General features: G+C 37.3%; 1 protein-coding gene across 1 annotated transcript in view; it reads right to left on the minus strand.

The window, feature by feature from the left end:
- Positions 1-21,362, minus strand: part of LCP1 (lymphocyte cytosolic protein 1) — a 90,435-nt gene that overhangs the window by 60,693 nt on the left and 8,380 nt on the right. The window lies entirely within an intron of this gene.

Here is a 21,362-nt window from a genome sequence, read left to right on the forward strand (position 1 = left end):
GACATTCTGAAATTTTATGATACGTCTTAGAGTGGGCCTGTTTTTATTCACTGTGCTAGGGACTCAGCAATCTCAATTTGGAAATTGAAGTCTTTCAGTTCTGGAAAGTTCTCTCCCTCTCTCTCACATTTCCTTTCCTCTGTTTCCTATGTTCTCTTTCCTTGGAATTAGATATATTTGGATGTTGAGCTTTCTGGATTGATCCTCTAATTTTGTTTTCTTTTTTTCCTCCTATTTTCTGCTTCTTGGCCTTCCTGTTCTACTGCCAGTGTGTTTTTCAACTTTTCTTCAAAACTTCTACTGAATGTTTAATTTCTACTATCATTTTTAGTAGTCCAAAACTATTTCTCTCTGAATCTTCCTTTTTTATAGCAAGCTGGAGATCTGGATGGGGTGAGAAATGTTTCACTGCTCCTTATATATACTTTTTACCACCTTTCTATTTTTCAGCTCCTTTTTTTTTTTCCTCCATTTTCCACAAAGGTATGTTGTGCTGCAGGGTTCTGAGCTTTGCTGAGTGTCTGTGATGTGATTTGAATTGCTTCTTGTTGACTTATCTCATTACAGGCCTGGGGGTCAGCTTTGTTGTATAGCCTTCAGCACTTTACACAATCCATCTATTTTATGGCGTCCAATTTTGTGCTGACATCTCTTGTCTCCTGTTGCCTCATTGGATATTGGTCTCTCCTGCTAGATTGGGCATCCCATGAGTGAAGGGCTGTGTTTGTTTTGTTATCGCTAAACCCTGCACCTGGCATTTCAAAAATATGTGTTGCATATTTCCAGCACCATTTATTGAAGAGGCTGTCTTTACCCCATTGTATATTTTTGCCTCATTTGTCATAGATTAATTGACCATACATTTTTGAGTTTATTTCTGGGCTCTCTATTCTATTCCATTGATGTACATGTCTGTTTTTATGCTAGTACCATGCTGTTTTGATTACTGCAGCAGCCTTGTAGTATAGTTTGATAACAGGCAGCATGACAGTATGGAGGTTCCTCAAAATATTAAAAATAGAACTACCATATGACACAGCAATCCCACTTCTGGGTATTTATCCAAAGAAATCCAAAGCACTAATTTGAAAAAACATATGCATCCATATGTTCACTGCAGCGTTACTTACAACAGCCAAGATATGGAAGCAACCTAAGAGTTTGTCAATAGATAAAAAAGATGTGGTACATATATACAATGGACTATTACTTGGGTATAAAAAATAATTAAATCTTGCCATTTGGAACAATAAATGGATGGACCTAGTGGGTATTATACTAAGTGAAATAAGTCAGACAGAGAAAGACAAATAGCACATGATTTCACTTGTATGTAGAATCTAAAAAAACAAAATAAACAAAAAAACAGAAACAAACTCATAGATACAGAGAACAAATTGATGGTAGACAGATGTCAGGGGGTTGGGAGCCTGGGTGAAAAAGGGAAAGGGATTAAGAAGTACAAATTGGCAGTTACAAAGGATGTAAAGTACAGCATAGAGAATATAGTCAATAATATGGTAATAACTATGTACGGTGCCAGGTGGGTACTAGACTTATTGGGGGGATCACTTTGTAGGTTATATAAATGTCTAACCACAATGCTGTACACCTGAAACTAAAATATTGAATGTCAACTATAGGGGCCGGCCCAGTGACACAGGCGGTTAGAGCTCCGTGCTCCTAACTCCAAAGGCTGCTGGTTCGATTCCCACATGGGCCAGTGGGCTCTCAACCATAAGGTTGCCAGTTCAATTCCTCGAGTCCCGCAAGGGATGGTGGGCTCTGCCCCCTGCAACTAAGATTGAACATGGCACCTTGAGCTGAGCTGCCACTGAGCTCCAAGATGGCTCAGTTGTTGGTTGGAGCGCGTCCTCTCAACCACAAGGTTGCCGGTTCACCTCCCGCAAGGGATGGTGGGCTGTGCCCCCTGCAACTAGCAATGAGAACTGGACCTGGAGCTGAGCTGCACCCTCCACAACTAAGACTGAAAGGACAACAACTTGACTTGGAAAAAAGTCCTGGAAGTACACACTGTTCCCCAATAAAGTCCTGTTCCCCTTCCCCAATAAAATCTTTAAAAAAAAGAAATCATTTCTGAATGTCAACTATAGCTGAAAATTTTTTTTAAATTTTAAAGAATAAGAATATCCAAATCTATGTATTTGTTGAATAAATGAATGAAGAGGACGAAGCTAAGACTTGAAGGATGGGATGGAAAGGAAAGGCAGAAATATACTCTAAACACAAGAAAATGGCACGTGCAAAAGATCACAGGTGAGACAAAGCAAGATACATCAAGAATCTGACAAAGCTGAGTACTCCTGCAGTAAAGAGTGAGGGGCCAGTGGGGTGCGGTAGAGGGTTTAGAGGAGGGGTTGGATTGAAAGAAAGAGAAAAGCCTGGAGACTTTAGCACAGGCCAGATCATGGTGGGTTTTTCAGCTGTGATAAGTAGTTTGGGCTTTAGCCTGCATGTAGTGGGGGGCTATCTTAGGGTCTGCGTGATGATAGGTCTGTTATAAATAAGTACCACAAATTGTGTTGTTTAAAATTTATTGAAATAAATTTTTTAAACATAAAGTAAGTGTCTCATGGTTCTGGAGACCAGAAGTTCAAAAAGGTACCAGAAAAGTTGGTTCCTTCTTTTTTTTTTTTTTTTTTGGAATGGGAAAATATCATAAGTGAAATCAATGCATATACAGACCAAAGGGAAAAGTGTGGCCCCTATTATACAGTATAAATACACAAACCCAAACCCAACCCCCTTTCCAAGGACAGAACCACCAGGTCCCCCTGCCATTTCTGAACTTCCTCCACATCCCACCTGGCCCTCAGTGATAAAGCCCACTGTGGACACAATCACCGTCTTTACTAATGGAGGCTGTGCTGTCTGTCTATAGGAGAAGTCCACTCTTTGTGAAGTGGTGAGAAAGAAAAAGCAATTTTTCTTGGAGCGTTGTTTAAAAGCGCTAGTAACAACTTTTCAAACACTGAGGTTTGTGATAAAAAGGGTCAAACTCGTACATGTCTTCTCTGCCACTGGCTCCAATGTGACCCATCTAGCACCGCAAGACTCTAAGCGGACAGATCCTAATGAGTAGCTGAAAGCCTAGGAGCTCCCTTAATAGTCAAAAGCTAGGGCTAACCCAGGAAAAGGTCATGGCCAGTCAACAAATTGCTTCTGGGTTTTGAACACTGAAAAAGAGAGACATGGTCTGTCAGGAATCAGTTTATGAAAAAGGTTGTCTGAAAACCTTTATTTTAACCTCAAAATATCTAATTATGCTCAAATAATTAAAAAAAGATAAAGTTTAAACTTGTAAGGTTTCCAAAATTAAGAAAGTAACAAAAAATTAGAATTTAAAATGATAAAAGTAACTCTTAAGGAACTTTTCCTCCCCTGAATAACGTTAGTCTATAACTGTGTTGGCAAAAGAGTAATTTCTTAATTCTCATTTCCTTAACTAACATTCTAGGAGTTTGAATTTCACTTTCCAAACTTTTTCATGAGTAGTTTTGGTCAAATTATATTTCTGCTTAGTTCTTAAGCATATCCTCGCCTGTTCCTCTCCCTGTCAGTCTCCACACCCTGGTCTCCCCCACCCCACCAAGATTCCCTTCCATCTCCCTAAAACCCTGGAACATTTTAATAAGGAAATACCCAATGGAAACTGGCACTGCTCAATTTTTGAATCTTTTCCTAAAGGAAAAGAAATTACCTGCAAATATTTAAGCTCTAACCATTTGATTAAAAAATTTCTGCCTGTAATTATCAATATTATAAGACTAGTTAAATCCATACTGTATATGTAGTTACTCGACATTATGAGAAGGGAAAAACCCACATTGTCATATCATCAAAGATAACTTTATTCCAGATACAGTTTAAACTGGCTAAAAACCAGTCAGAGCCAGAATGAAACAAACTAAGTGTCTTTAGGAGGCCAGCCACTAAGTTTTCTTTAAAAAATCATTAATGACTGGTTAAGTCACAGGTTTAATATCAATTAATTCATAACATGCTGGATACGTCGCAAGTAACGAAGCATAAGCTATTCAATTACACTGAAGTACTACCAAATCTGTAACTAGTCAGAGATTCTGGAATTGAACCAAACCAATCACTAATATCATCACAATTTAACAAACTCAGAAGTACACTGTAAAAATATACTAATTAAGTCCATGAGGTTTATAATGCTGTTAACAGTGAAAATACGGTAGCCTGGATACATGGTGCTAATGTCTTATATGCTAATCACACATTTCTAAGGGACCCAGAAGAGAATTACTCAAGGTTTTGCTGGGTCCCTTAGAAATATGTGTCATTCAAAATTTTGTGTGGGTATGGTTAAGGTATTAGAATACTATCCACGAGCTGTAGATGCCTGCATGGCACTAAATATACAGCGTTGGCTTCTTCTGAGGGCTGTGAGGGAGAATCCCTTTCATGCCTCTGTCCCAGCTTCTCGTGGTTTGCTGGCAATCTTTGGTATCCTTGGCTTATAGAGGCATCACCCAGATCTCTGCTGTGCCCAAATTTCCCATTTTTATACGGAGACTGTCATATGGGATTAGGGTCCACCCTACTGACCTCATCTTAATGTGGTCATCTACAAATACTCTTTTTAAATAAGGTCTTATTCACAGTCACTGGGTGTGAGGACTCAATATCGTGTGATGGGGACACAATTCATAACAGGGTCTTAGGCAGAAATTGACACAATCAGACCTGTATTTTAGAAAAATCTCCCTACCTCCAATGAGAGGAATGAGATGGCAAGGGTTGGAGTGGGGGTGGGGAAGATAAAGATCAGACTATTCCAGAGGATTTTGCCTTCAGCGTGGTATAGGGTTATAATAAGTGGTGGTGGGACAAAGGAAGGTGGGTAGATTCAAGGGACACTTGGTGGGCAGACAGAACAAGAAAGAATTGATTGACTACAGAGGAAACAAAAGATTGAATAAAGGAGAAGGAGTCAAGGATGACCTCATTTCTGGATGGGGAGAGTGGTACCATTCAATGAGAAAGGAAATGCAGAAGTGAGTTTGCAGAAGAGAAATTATGAATTTAAGAAGTGCTACCTTATTTCCTCAACTCCCATACAGTTTTCATTGGGTCTCTCTTCTCATTGCTCTTCTAAAACTGTGATCTAAAGGACTTTACTCAGTCTTCAATGTATTTGCCTTTATCCAACATTTGACACAGTTGACCATCCTTTTTTTTTTCCAAACTCTCTTCTCCATGAACAATTATTTATATTTAATTGCAAAATGAATAACTGTTTTGAAATCCTGCTATCATCTCAAATATCTAAAACTGAACCCATCATTCCTCTAACAAATAAGCTCCTCTGCACCCCACCCCTTACTTCCTTAGTTCAGCCAGGAGTGCATCATTGGCCGAGGACTTTCTGGAGTACTCCTTGACTCCTAGTCTTTTCTCAATTCCCACATGTGGTCAAAGTTGCATCTATTTTTCTCTCATAGTCTTTCCCAATTTTGTGCTTTCTGTGCCTCATCTACCTTATGTAAGCCCTTATTACCATACTCCTAGGCTTTTGATCAGCTTCCTGATCCCCTATTCCTTGCCTCATGGCTCCTTAATCCATCCTGCATCCTGCCACCACACTACTTTTCATAAAGCTACACTAATCATCTGAGATTACACATCACTTCCAGGATAGTATTTAAACTCTGCCTCAATTAATTTTTCAATCCTCATACTAACAATCCAAGTCCTTTGTTGCTCTTGAGCTGGTCTGTTTACCCTCTGGCATGCCTATACACTTCTCATTATGCCTATCAGACTCTTGTGCTCTCTCTTGCTGCCTGCTCTTCCCACTCCCAATATCTATAAATCTAACTCATTTTCCTAGAATCAGGAACAAAACCAAATACATAACTTGTGGATCCTAGTGTAAAAGTAAAATGAGGGTCCTTTGTTCATATTGATTAAGAATTTTTAGATGGTGACAACAGAGCATTAAGCCAAGTGTAGAGCCCATCTGAGTACAAGGCCCTGTGTTACTACATCGGTTGTACACCCATGAAGCTGGCCCTGATCCTTCCTTCAATCCTGAGAAAAAAAGAATAATGCCAGAGATTACACATGCCCCAACATCAAACTATACTATAAAGTTACAGTAATCAAAACAGTATGTATTGGCAGAAAAACAGACACACAGACTAATGTAATAAAAATAAGAGCCCACACATATATAGCCAACTAATTTATGAGAAAGGAGCCCAGAATATACCACGGAGAAAGAAAAGTCTCTTCAATAAGTGGTGTTGGGAAAACTGGACAGTCACATACAAAAGAATGAAACTAGACCATTATCTTACACCATACACAAAAATTAACTCAAAATGGATTAAAGACTTGAATGTAAGACCTGAAACAATAAAATACAAAGAAGAAAACATAGGCTTCTGGATATTGGTCTTAGAGGTGTTTTTGTGAATTTAATTCCAAACGAAAGGGAAACAAAAGCAAATACATCAAACTAAAAAGGTTATGCACAGCAAAGAAAACAGTCAACACAACAAAAAGGCAACCAACCAAAGATTTTTGCAAATGATATTTCTGATAAGGGGTTAATATCCAAAATACAAAATACAACTCAACAACAACAAAAACAAACAAACAATCTGATTAAAAAATGGGCACAGGATGTGAATAGACATTTTTCAAAGAAAGACATACGGATGGTCAACAGACATATGAAAAGATGTTCAATATCACTAGTTATTAGGGAAATGCAAATCAAAGCCACAATGAAATATCACCTCATACTTATTAGAATGGCTATTATCAAAAAGATAAGAAATAACAAGTGTTGGAGAGCATGTAAAGAAAAGCGAACCCTTATACACTGTTGGTGGGAATGTAAATTGATGCAGCCATTGTGGAAAACACTATGGAGGTTCCTTAAACAATTAAGACTAGAACTAACATGTGATCCAGCAATTCTCTTCTGGATATTTACCAAAAAAAAAAAAAGAAAAGAAAAAGAAAACTTTAATTTATAAAGATATGTGTACCTCTGTGTTCATTGCAGCATTATTTACATGAAAACAACATAAGTGTCCATCGATAGATGAATGGATAAAGAAGATGTGATATATATATACACAACATTTGATACAGTTGACCATCCTTTTTTTTCCCCTAAACTCTCTTCTCCATGAACAATTATTTATATTTAATTGCAAAATGAATAATTCTATTTTGAAATCCTGCTATCATCTCAAATATATATATATATATATATATATATATATATATATATATATATATATATATATATCACAAAACGGCTATATATATATAGCCATTTTGGGCAACATGGATAGATCTTGAGAGTATTGTATTAAGTTAAATAAGTCAGACAGAAATGGACAAAACTGTATGATTTCACCGATATGTGGAGTATAAAACAAAAAAGTAAAAAATGAACTAACCAACCAAACAAAAACAAACTCATTGATACAGACAACAGAATGCTTGTTACCAGAGGGGAAGGGGGGTGTGGGAGGGTGAACTGGGTACAGGGTGTCAAATATATGGTAATGGAAGGAAACTAGACTTTGGGAGGTGAGTACGTGATAGAGTACATAGATATCAAATTATAGTGTTGTATACCTGAAATGTATATAATGTTATTAACCAATGTTACCTCAGTAAATTTAATAAAAAAGAACAGAATCCTTCTTTGACCACCAATCTAATCTTCGTTCTCCTAAAACTGATAGTACTTGTTTATAAGCCATTCTTGACATTTTTTGCATGCTACCTTTCTTTGTCAATTAATTTCTATGACAATATATTGATATGTGCTTGTAGAATCTTTATTCTTTCATCGAATTATTATTAGAAACATATATATATAATAATTATTATTATATATAAAATACCTAAATATTTCATGTGACAGGCCCTCACAAAACAAAACTAACAGACTTACATGCTCAAGGAGTTCACAATCTGGGATGTTACCAAACATACTAACAATTATAATATCCTATGATGAACACTATTTGCAGGGTACCAATGACTTGGGAGTGGGGCTCCAGGTAGGAAGGCATCTTAGAATATGTGTCAATGAGCCTCAAAAAGTGTGGGACCCAGCAAAGGAAAGAAAAGAGAGTGATGAAGGGCATTTCGGAGGGATCAGAATATGTAAATAGCATGGGGATGTTATGTACATGTCCCAACTGAAATGTCAATTTTTGGAGTACAGGAATTACACCCTCTCCTGGCATCTAGCATGATTCATTGCTCATAGTACAAATTTAACAACTATTTGATTAGTTGAGAAGGCAAATTGATTCGATAAACAATATAGCATATGAAAGTTAAACCAAAGATCAAAAGTAATTAGATATTTTATAATAAATACAAATCTAAATTCACTCTTTAAGAACAATAGGTCTTCCAGAGGGGAATTTTACGTATGCAGCTGACATATAAAGATGGCAGTTTACATCTGTTTAGTGCTAATTTTATTATCCCTTTCTGGTAACAATGCAACAAACGCTAATTATAGCTATGATTGCCAGGTGGATTATAAAAAGAAGAGGGCTGTTCATAGCTGCAAATTTTATTTTCATAAAATGTCAAGTACATAAAAACGCTATCCCAGCAATATTTCTAACTATTAAAAAAGTTTAATTCAGCACACTATGCAGGCTATGACCATTTCAAAAGTAGAGAATCTGTTGCCTTTTAGTTTATAACAACTCTCTAGATATTCACTGACATTTTATAACTTATTTGCAGTAACAGATTCATTAAAACAGATGCAGGCTGAAATCAATGTATGCCACTTACCTTTAACTTCCCATGCTGGAAAGACAATATTTTCTCAACTTTTGGAAACAGATACACTGCTGCTACTGAGACAATATTTGAAATGCTCCCAACCACCGAGAATACAAATACAAGGACAAAGATTAAAATAAGCATATAGAAAACAATAAAAGATAAAGAGTGTGAATTAAATATTAAAACAAAAAGTCATCAGCCCTGTAAGAATACAAACCTAACAAAAAAAGTAAAAACAAGCAAACAAAAACAACAATAACAACTGAAAAAAAAAACTGAATTAGAAAACTATTTGAGAAGCATGCTACATGGGAAAAGCAAAAGATCTGAAATTAGAAATCTTAAAGACAAATCTTTGATACCAGCATATGCTAATGGATCTTGTGTAAGGCATTTTCCTTTTCCTCAGCTGAACTTACATGGAAATTGGAGAAAATGCCACTTGTATCACAGGATTACTTTGAAGAATAAGTGAGACAATATATGCTAACACACCTAACACAGTGGTCCTAGTTAGTGAGAAATTTTAGTTGAATCTGAATTTGCAAATTCTGATTTATATAAAATACCTAAATACTTCACTATGTCAATTCAAACTCATTCATTCAATCTCCTTATAAGATTCAACTGGAATGCATTTTGCATCTACTTATGCCCTATGCTGGGCGCCTTAACATATCACATTTGATATTTGCATGATAAAGCCCATGGTATAGGTGGCATTTACTCTATTTTACAGTAAGAAAACTGAGGCCCAGATGAAAAGTTTTTGTTTTTACTGTTTATCGGCAGCTGTACTGTGAAAATATTTCTGGTCAAGTTCTCCATTCTTTAAATAGAGATATGAATCAGCCTCCAGTTCTCTGCATACTAGGCTAAAGGACAGTCAGCCTAGCTCAGTGAATTCATATGACACAGTTTCCTTATTTCAAGCATTCATTTATAAACACACATTTACTGTGTATAATGAAGTGTCAAGGAAGACACAAAACAAACAAGGTAGAGAATCATAGGGCACTTAAGCAGTAGAGATAAAACAATGAAACAGATGATTTTAGATTAGTTTGTTGGCAGAAAAATGGAATGGGGTGGGGAAGTGACTGGAAATAAGAAGGGTTAGGAAGCCATGGCTGTTGATAAGGTATGAGGCAATAACTGCCAGGCCTGGCATGGTGTCAAAGGGCAAGAGAAGAAACATAAGAGACATTCCAGAGGTTGACAGTTTATAGAGGATAAATGAGAAAGATGCGTCAAGGATGACTGAGGTTAATCACTTAAGGAATGCAGGGGAGAGTGATGTCCTGGATAGAAAAGTGGCATTTCGGGAAGACAAGTATGAAATCCACTGGACCACAATGAGACGGAGGCAACACTGAAAAGGCTCAGGAGAGCTGGCCTGTGCACAGTGCAAACTGTAACTGGAGCTGTGGGGCTGGGTCAGGCAGAAGATACAGATTTGAGCTTCATCAGCATGAGGTGACTGAAACTATGAGATAGAATCCACTCCAGGAGGAAGCATTTAGAAGTAAATGAGCAAAACTCCAAGGCCTAACATCTAAAATTAAGAGGGGGAGAAAGACGAAAGGACAATTCGATCAATTTTTTGGCATGTAGTAAAATGGAATATATCTAGATGAATATTAAATTTTAGATTACATAATATTAGATAATAAAGGATTGTATTTTGTTCCCATTTTTCTGTGCCCAATAAAGTTTAAGTATCAATAAAGGAGAAAGTACGTGCACTTCAAATTCTGTCCATTTTGAGAAAAATCATACTCAGGGAAACAAAACATGGCTAAAAATGAACTCCCTTGAACCAAACAGTAATATTAATAATGGAAACATAAACACCAATGTGTAAGATCTGCTTCCATCAGCAAGACCCTGGAAGTGCCCAACGATTCTGAAAACTTATTTCTGCCTGCAATGATCATGACACCCAAATTCATTCACTATTTTCCTCATTCACCCTACTTTCTGCAAGGCACTCAGTTAGACATTGAGAATACAAATAAAGAAAAAAACCCATAGATACAGACAATAGTTTAATGGTTACCAGAGGGTAAGGGGGGGAGGGGAGTGTTAGATGAGGGTAAAGTAGGTCAAATATATGGTGAGGGAAGGAGAACAGACTCTGGGTGGTGAACGCACAATGCAACATACAGATAATGTATTATATAAACGTACACTTGAAACCTATGCAATTTTACTAACCATTTGTCACCCCAACAAATTTGAATTAAAAAAAAAAGAATACAACAGCGGATACAGTCTCTGTTCTTGTGGAGTGTGTAGGCCAGACCATGACAATTTGCTTCCTGACTCTTTGCTTCCAATCCAAAGTAATTAGGATTGAACCTCAGTGACATTTCCCATTTTCTTTTGGCTATGTACTTTTTTATAGATGAAGACTGAGGGCTTATTAACCAATCGATGGAGGTCTTCTTTTAGATGAATTATATGGTAGCCAGAAAATATGATATATATACGCCCAAGTGGTCACATATTTTAACCTGAGTAGTTGAGTGATTCCTGTCACCACTCCAGAGAGCTGTGTCAGTCATCTACACAGTGAAGGTTTTGCCTTAAAAGGGCCCCTAGTCCTTTATGAACTCCAGTCAAAGGAATGAGAAATGGAAGGGAGTATCCTTTGGCATCTCAATCTTCTTTATCTTTATAAAATGTATTGTGGTGATATTGGTTAGTAAAATTATATAGGTTCAAGTGTACAATTCTGTATTACATCATCTATATATTGCTTGTGTGTTCACCACCCAGTCAGTTCACCTTCCATCACCATATGTTTGACCCCCTTTACCCTCTTCTACCGCCCTCTCCCTTCTTACCTCATTGCCTTTCTCATTGCTCTTTCCTAGTTAAAAGAAGAGAAATGCAGGCTAAATGAAAGATAAACAAAAAAATACATTTTTTAAATTAAGCATCAAAAAAGAAACAAGCACCAGAATGAATGAAATATGGACGCTCCAAAACTGCTTTTGGCACTGTATTTACGGGAGCTACTAAATTTATAAACTTTAATTTTGTAAGTGTTCAGAAATAGAAAACAATGCTTCAGAATAAGTGTGTCAACCTCTGCCTGCCCTAGTAGTTGGCACAAGTGAGCTTACAGAGTTCTTTAAATCTTTAAGCCATTCTCATACCTATGGTTTGAGTTCATCTCAAATACCTAAAAGGAAGAGGCAGGTAACTAAACTGAGTGAAATGGGCAGAGTATGAGTGTCAGGGAATGCCACACACTGGAAAATATATATCTTGTCTAAAGGTAGTGGTAGAAGGAATGCAGATTTGATTGGTCAAGAGTAACCAGAAATTTGTATTCTTATGTGAAATGATGATTTTTTAATATATTGGCAATGAATTAATAAAAACAAATGTCGCGTTGGCTAACTCATAACTGATTCATCTATAGGTCACTAACTTACAACTTCTAGTTTACGCCAAGTTTGCTGTGTTCGTACAGAAACATGGAAGTCATTGCAGGTTTACAAACATTATTACCTTTAGCATGTGAATCAGTGCAAAAGACTCAAGACTGTTGAAAGGCCCTTAAAGAAGAGGCATAAGTTACAATGGAAATGAAAAGAGATGATTTAAAAACATCAAATCAAGACGTAGTACATCTTAAACTTACATAATGTTATATGTCAATTATATCTCAATAAAAAACAAGGTTTCAAAAGAACCCACTTAAGAATGATGAGAAAATAATATTACTGATGCATATGGGATGAATAGTTTGACAGTAAGAATGATATTGAAAGGCTGATAAATAATGCAAAATGTTGAAATGGTTTGATGTATGCAATGTCATTGCCATCATCAGTTAGAAACTAGGGGAAAATATTTGACATGGTAAGTATTGAATGCCTAATGTTAATTCAGAAGAAGACTAGAAATTTGTATAATTAACATATCATGGTGAATTGCTATTTAAAGTTGTTGCTAGGCATGGATGTTTCCACTGGTTCACAGCCTGTAGTATTGGGGTTCCAGTACAGATTCATGCATCCATGCATTCATTCAACAACTATTTATTGAGCACTTAGTATGAGCCACCTACCATCAGAGGCATTGGAATAAAATAGTGCATGCATCAGACAAAAGTTCTGGACCTTTTGGAATTCACATTCCAATTGGGAGAGACAGACAATATACAAGAAAACTAAGTAAATAATATATTAAATAGTGGTAAGTCTTAGGGAAAAGAAAATTAAATCAGGGAAGAGGAACAGAAGTGTGTGAGTGTAGTATGTATGCATTATTTTTAAAAAGAATTTTATTATAAAATATAGCTAACAGACAACATTATATTAGTTTTAGGTGTACACCATAGTTGTTCAACATTTATATACCTAAAGAAGTGATCACCATAAATCCAGCAACCATCTGACACCACATTGTGCGATCACAATATTATTGACTATATTCCCCATACTATACATTTCATCCCCATGACTTCTTTGCCTTATACCTGAAAATTTGACCTCTTATTTCCTTTCACCTTTCCTTCCCTTAAAAAAAAAAAAAAATCTTTCAATTACAGTTAACATTCAACATTATTTTATATCAATTTCAGGTGTACAGCATAGTGGTTATACATTTGTATAATTTAAGAAGTGACCAGTCTAGTACTCACCTGGCACTATACGTAACTGTTACCATATTATTGACTATATTCCTTATGCTTTATTGTACATCCCCATGACTACTTTGTAACAACCAATTTGCACTTCTTAATCCCTTCCCCTATTTCACCCACCCCCTCAACCCCTCCCATCTGGCAAGCATCACGATGTTCTCTGTATCTAGGAATCTGTTTCTGTTTTATTTTGTTCTTTAGATTCCATACATAAGTGAAATCACATTGCATCTGTCTTTCTCTATATGTAATACTCCACTCAGCACAATATCTTCCAGGTCCATCCACGCTTCCACAGATGGAGAGAACCCATTCTCTTCCCTGGCCGAGCAATATTCCATTACATATATGTACTGAATACTCTTTATCCATTCATCCATTGATGGACACCCAGGCTGCCTCTATGTCTTGGCTATTGTAAACAATGCTGCAATGAACATATGGAGGCACAGGTCTCCTCAAAGTAGCATTTGGGCTTCTTCAGCTAAATATCCACAAGTGGATTACTGGGTCCTGCTTTTTCTCTTGTTATAGCCTTTGTTTTAGTCAATTTTGTCTGATATAGTATTGCTACCCCAGCTTTTTTTTTATCCATTTCCATTTTCATGAAATAACTTTTTCCATCCCTTTACTTTCACTCCGTGTGTGTCTTTCAAACTGAAGTAAGTCTCTTGTAAGCAGCATATGTAAGGGTTTTGCATTCTTATCCATTCAGCTACCTTATGTTTTTGATTGGAGCATTTAACCCATTTACATTTAAAGTAATGGTTGATAGATATGTAGTTATTGGTATTTTATTATTCATATTTTAATTTTTTCCCCCATCTTAAAGAAGGCCCTCTACATTCCTTGTAATACTGGTTTGGTGGTGATGAAATCCTTTAGCTTGCTCTTATCTGGGAAGCTCTTTATCTGTCCTTCTTTTTAAATGGTAGGTTTGCTGCGTAGAGTAATCTTGGTTGTAGGTCCTTACTTTTCATCACTTTGAATATGTCCTGCCAATCCCTTCTGGCCTGCAAAGTTTCTGTTGAGAAATCAGCTGACAATCTTACGGGAGCTCCCTTATAAGTTATCAGTTGCTTTTCTCGTGCTGCTCTTAGGATTCTCTCATTGTCTTTAACCTTTGCCACTTTAATTTTAATATGTGTTGGTGTGGTCCTCTTTGGGTTCATCTTGCTTGGGACTCTCTGCACTTCCTGAGTTTGTATGTCTATTTCCTTTGCCAGGTTAGGACAGTTTTCAGTCATTATTTCTTCAAATACGTTCTCAGTCTCTTGCTTTCTTCTTCACCTTCTGGTATCCCTATGATGCGAATGTTGTTATGTTTGATGTTCTCCCAGAGGTCTCCTAAGCTATCCTCATTTTTTAAAATTCTTTTTTGCTTTTGCTGTTCCAGCTGGTTGTTTTCTGCTACCATGTCTTCCAAATTGCTGATTCAATCCTCTGCTTCTTCTAGACTGCTGGTGATTCCTTCTAGTGCATTCTTCATTTTAGTTATTGTATTCTTCACTTTTGACTGGTTCTTTTGTATGGTTTCCATGTCCTATGTTATGCTTGCTATCTCTTTGTTGAAGTTCTCACTAAGTTCCTCAAGCATCCTTGTGAGCAGTGCTTTCAACTCTGTATCTGGTAGGTTGCTTGCCTCCATTTTGTTTAGTTCTTTTTCTGGAGTTTTCTCCTATTCTTTCATTTGGGCTGTATTTTTTATTTCCTCATCTGGGAGCCTCTCTGTGTTTCTATGCGGTAGGTAGATCTGCTACATCTCCCAGTCTTGCCAGGTGGTCTTACGTAGTAGGTGCCTTGTGGGGCCCAGTGTCTGTCTCCATGGTTTTCTGTGCTGAGTGCTCTAAGAGTGTCCCTTGTGTGGATTGTGTGTACCCTCCTGTTATATTTGAACTTTGATTGCTATTGGCATGTCAGTGGGTGGGACTGACACTCAGGCTGACTGGCTGTAAGGTTTGGTTATGTCTACAGCTTATGGGCTGCTGTTTGGGGGGCTTACCATATGGAGCATGATTTACCCCAGCAGGCTCTGGTGCCTGTTGAGACTGCCCTTTGGGTATGCCACTTGTGGGGCTAATTGGGTGGTGCTCTGCTCTGGTCTGAAGCCAACCTCCAAGTAGGTTGGTTCTGGGGACTCTTGGGAAGGGCTCCAATGCAGGCCCAGGTCACCCACTGCCTGTGACTGGCCAGGGAGTCCCTGGTAGGAGCCACGAAATGATCCATGTCGCTGCCTGTGCTGACCTGGAGTCGTACGGGAAAGGCCATGTTGTGAAATGAGGATGTCTCCCACCAGTACTGGGCCTGGGGTAGCTCCACAAAAAGCCAGGACATACCAAGACCTGCTGCCAGTTGCCAGTTCCTCTAAGGTTCAGCTGTTCACAAGATGAAACAAGCACAACATTTATCTACTCTTCCATCTTGGATCTCATGTACATTCTTTTGAAGGGAAGAAGGTAATGTGGAATTGAAATTCTAAGTAGGGAAAGCCTTACTGAGAAAGGGAAGAAGGGTAATGTGGAATTGAAATTCTAAGTAGGAAAAGCCTTACTGAGAAAGTGACATTTAAATACAAACATGAAGGAAGTGTGGGCTGACAGTGAAAGAGTAGAAGTGGATCAAGCCCTTCAGATACCTGGAGTAAGAAAATTCTAGGATGAGGGTAAGGTGTGTGTGTCATTTTCAAGACCAATGTGATATGGCAAAGAAAAAGGGGTAGATTAGTAGCAGATGAGGTCAGAGAGGCTTGATCACACTGTTGGCTGTTACAATAAGTGGAAGTGATTGCAGTGAAGGTGAGCTAATCAGAGGGGTTACAAGATTTGACATATGTTTTAAAAGGATCCTTCTGACTGCTGTGTCATGATTAAACCAAAGGACAGTAAAGCCAAGTGCAGCGTGACCAGTTGGGAGACTGTTGAAATAATCTAGGTCAGAGACAATGATGGCTTAGACTAAAGTCTTAGCACTGGAGATGGAAAGAAGTCATAATATTCTGTGTATATTTTGATAACAGAGTTGAAAGGATTTTCTGACAGATTATTTATTTATTTATTTATTTTTGGCATATAAGAAAGTGAAAAGTTAAGTGTGAAATCAAGGCCTCTGACCGGAGGCAATGAAAGGATGGAGTTGGCATCAACTGATGAGAAGATTAGGTGAAGGGCAGGCTTGGGGGATGAGAATAGCAAGAGTTCAGTGCCTACTAAGGATCCAATTGCAAGATGTTCAGTAGGCAGTTGGATATAGCATCTGGAGGTTCACACTATACGCTTAAATTTGAAGTCATAAGCAGATTGATGATATGTAAAGCTGTGAGTTTGGATGAAATCACCTAGAGAGTGAACGTGGATAAAGAAGAGAAGAGGTCCAAGCTCTGAGCTTTGGGGTACTTCAACATAAAAGATTAGGAAAATGAAGAGGGACCAACAAACTAGCCTATGAAAGAATTCTCAGGGAAAAAACAGGTAGGTGATTATGACGACTTAGAGGCTTAGTGAAGATAGATCTCAAGTTGGGAGGTGGGATCAACCTCTGAAAAGCTGCGGATAGTCATAAGATAAAGATAGAGAACAAACGTACCACTGGGTATAGAAATGTGGAGGCCATTAGTAATCATGTAAGAGCAGTTTGGTGAAGGAGTGGGGCAAAAGTCCCATTAAAGTGGTTTTCCAAAAGAATGGAAGGGGAGAAATTGGAGACAGCAACTATGATGTGTGATCAAAGAATACAGTGAGTGTTTAAATAAACAAATTTTACAGCAAAAGACACATTGCCATTAATCCCCTTCAAAATACCCCCTCTTGCTTCGAACACTCTTATCCCATCATTACTACCACTTCCTGAAGCAGTTCTGGAAGCCCTCTTAGATGAGTGTTTTTAGTTGTGCTGTTGTGGCTGCCTTGATGTCCTGAATTGATTCAAAACATTTATCTTTCATTGTCATTTTGACATTGGGGTACAACCAGAAGTCACACAGTGCCAGATCTGATGAATAAGGTGGATGAGAACACACCATGTTTTTATTTGACAGAAATTGCCATACAAGACGCGATGTGTGACACAAAGCCTTTCCATTGTGATCACAAAATATGGTGAATGCTGTTGCCAAGTGCCATCTAATGGAGAGGCAGGGATCTTCAATATGAGATGCAGTGTGTCAAACCTTAGTAACAGTGTGTGATGAGTTTCAACTTGTTCAGTGCAGTCAGTTGGATGTGAGCTATGGTTGAGAGAAGGTGTGTTTTAAAGTGTGCCATAAATCATCCTCCATCATGACAATGCTCCACGACACACATCACTTCTGCTATATGACAATTTCTGTCAAATAGAAACATTATGGTGTGTCCTCATCCACCTTAATCACCATATCTGGCACCGTGCAACTTCTGGCTCTTCCACAAAGTAAAAATGATTCAGGACATCAAGACAGCCATGATAGCACAACTAAAGACACTCACCAAAGAGGACTTCCAGAACTGCTTCAGAAAGTGGCAAGAATGGTGGGATAAATGTGTTAGAAGCAAGGGGGAGTATTTTGAGGGTGATTGATGTCTATGTGTCTTTTACTGTAACAATTTTTTAAAATTTAAACATTTACTGTATAGTTTCATCACACCTCATATAAACACATTTAAAAAGGATTTATTATAAAGGGAAGAATAGAAACGTTGCAGAATCTGGCTCAAGGAGGAAGTGAACTCAAGAGGTTTTTTGTTGTTATTGTTTGTTTTGTTTTAAGAAGGGAAAAATAACAGTATGTATCTATGCTTCCCGGAATTATCAAGAGAAAGGGGGGGGATATATATATATATATATATATATATATATATATATATATATATATATATATATAATGATGCAATAGACAGAGGGAAGATTTGTTGGGGCAATTTTCTTAAATAGATGAGAGGATGAACTCTAGTAAACAAGTGAAGGGCTTGGCCTTAGGAGCAGGGACAGCTCATCCACAAAAGTAGGAGAAAAAGCAGAGTAAATGGTCACAAGTGCTAGAAGGTAGGCTTGTGGAAATTCTTGTGATTGCCTCTATTTTCACAATGAATGAGTTTTGAGAAGGAGCTATGGAAGGGTTTCAGAGAAAGGAAAGTGTATAAAATAGTTGTCTAGGAGTTTGGAAGACAGAATGCTTTAAGGGAATATGGTATGATGGCTGAGCAACATTCAAGGTTCATTCAAGTGATTACATTCATAGGTATGTATATATATATATATATATATATATATATATATATATATATATATATATATATATATATATAAAACTTTTCATTTGAAAATAATTTCAGAATTGCAAAAAAAAAATTTCCAAAATAGTTCAAAGAATCCCCAATCCCCATCTGTCCTTCATCCAAATTTCCCAAATGTTAACACCTAGTTAACGATAGTACAATTGTCAATAGCAGGAAATGCTTCTTATATTCATTTTTGTCACTATAAACTTATATGCAAGTGTACTTGAAAATAGCCTTCTGAAATCTAAACTATTCGTAAGAAGAAAAGAGGCTCTAGATTTTCATTCATCCATCCAATCTACTGGACCAATATCTGGTCCAAAACCTGAACACCTGGTATGTGCTATAGGTGACAGAGGAAATAAAAGATATGTCAAATAACTAATTAAAACATTTCAATGGTAAGTCAAAGTTTTTCACAAATAAAATTGAAAATATGATTAAATATTCTAAACTTCTGATATAGATGTTTCTAATTAAAAATTTTTCTTACAAAACAATCTTAAACTACTCTGTGTCTTCAGCTATATGCTTTCAAAAAAAAAACCACACACACACATAAAAAAACATGGAGGCCGGAAGTGAGGTGGAAAAAATACTAGGTCACAAGTCGAGATCCTGGATCTAAATACGGCCGAGTTTCTAGTAAATGTGGTCGGATCAAGTCAGTATAGCAAGGTGGTTAAGAGTACATGCTCCGGAGTTACAAAGCCTTGAGTTCCAAACCTGGTTCCTGGGTGTATGGTCTTTGTGACTTTGGACAAGCTTCTTAATCCCTCTAAGCCTGTTTCTTCATCAAAATGGGAAAAGTAAATAGCACTCACATCCTAGCATAGTTTCAAGGCATAGATGAGGAACATGCACAGAAAGTGCTTAGCATAATGGCTAATACAATGCATATGCACCCAAAATGCTAGTACTCATGTTTAATAGTTTTTATTATAGTTACTATTATTATTAGTCACCTTTCCATGCTTATGAAGGGCATCAACTAGACTAGAATTTCTCTGATATGAATAAATATCTGGAAAAATGATCCCAGACTTCCAGAGTTGTCTTTAACTATTTCTACTACATCAGCAAACATAAAACTTGGTATAATGCAGTTAGATCCTAACTATAAATCCAAAATTAGCTTAAAAATTGAATTTAAATCAAGACAACAATAACAACAAAATCAAATTAAGCATTTTAATGAGGATAGTGGTGATTTTCTGGAAATTAATCGCCCTTTGTCCTGTGAGCAGGTGTTGCTTCCTTGAGGCTAGGTTTCCTGCTCACATATGCACTGTATTCTGCAGCATACAGCTCAATTCTCCCACTTCGCTTCCTCTGAACTACTGGAGCCTTTAGTGACACCATTTAGCCTTCACTTTGCACAAACTTATGATTTATTTGGAGCTGGTTCATTTCTCCCTTGAAAATTAAAGGAGTAAATTGGCCTGAAATCCAAATTCACTGCTTTATACAGATCTTGTAGATTTCCAGGTCCAAATCTTTCAGTGGCTCTGGGGGCAATCAAAATCCTAACATCCTAACATTTAAATTCCTCCTAGACTTACATTTGCAGCCTTACCTGCCCAACTTCTTCTCTAGTCAAACTAGGATACCTGCTGCCATAGACGAAATGTGAAATCTAACCCCCAATGTGATGATATTTGGAGGTGGGGCACTTGGGAAATAATTAGGTCATAAGGGTAGAGCCCCCATGAATGGGATTAGTGCCCTTATGAAAGAAACCCCAGGGAGATTCCTTGCCCCTTCTGATACAGTAAGAAGATAGCTATCTATGAAACAGGAAATGGGCCCTCCCCAGGCACTGAATCTGCCAGTGTATTGATTCCAGCATCCAGAACTGTGTTTATTAGGCACCCAGTCTCTGGTATTTTTGTTATAGCGGCCAGAATAGTTTAAGGCACCTACTAAACATGCTTTCAGAATTTGTTGTGATTTTCTTTATGTCCAAGTACACAACAATTTTAATAAATATTTCTTATGTACTAGGGAGCATGTGTGTGCTCTCTATTGGATACAGGTATCCGTATATGTCTATCAGATCAAGATTATTAATTGGGCTATTCAAATTTTCCATATCCTTCGTAATCTTTTGTTTGCTTGATCTCTTAGTTTCTGAGAGACATGTATTTTTTAAAATCCCCATTTTAGAAGTGGATTTATCAATAATACCTCCTTGTAATTTTGTCAATTTTTGTTTCATGTATTTAGAAATTATGTTGTTGATATAGTCTTATGTTGGCATATCATCTTGATGAATCATTTCTTTGCATCCTTAAAAAAATGAGTCCATGAGAGCCTTTGTCCAGGATTAATATATTGTTTGCCCAGCCTTTTGGCCAATAACACTGGACTGGCCAGGGTGTGGATTTTCTACTTTCAGAGAGAGGGTCTTAGTTTTGAGGTTCTCAACTTTATTCATGGTGTTCTGATTCAGTTCTCTGCCTGCTGCAGATTGGAAAACTCATGTCCATTTCCTATGTAGGTGGTACAATCCCAGTGCCCGGCCACTAAAAAAAGCCCATGTCAAATTGGATACCCTGGTGGACTACCGTGGCTTCACCTCAAGTTTACTTCACTGCCATTAATCTTTTTTGTTT

Source organism: Rhinolophus sinicus, chromosome 16 (genome assembly GCF_057876585.1).
Source record: "Rhinolophus sinicus isolate RSI-liver-muscle chromosome 16, RSI-T2T, whole genome shotgun sequence".
Taxonomy (NCBI): Eukaryota; Metazoa; Chordata; class Mammalia; order Chiroptera; family Rhinolophidae; genus Rhinolophus; species Rhinolophus sinicus.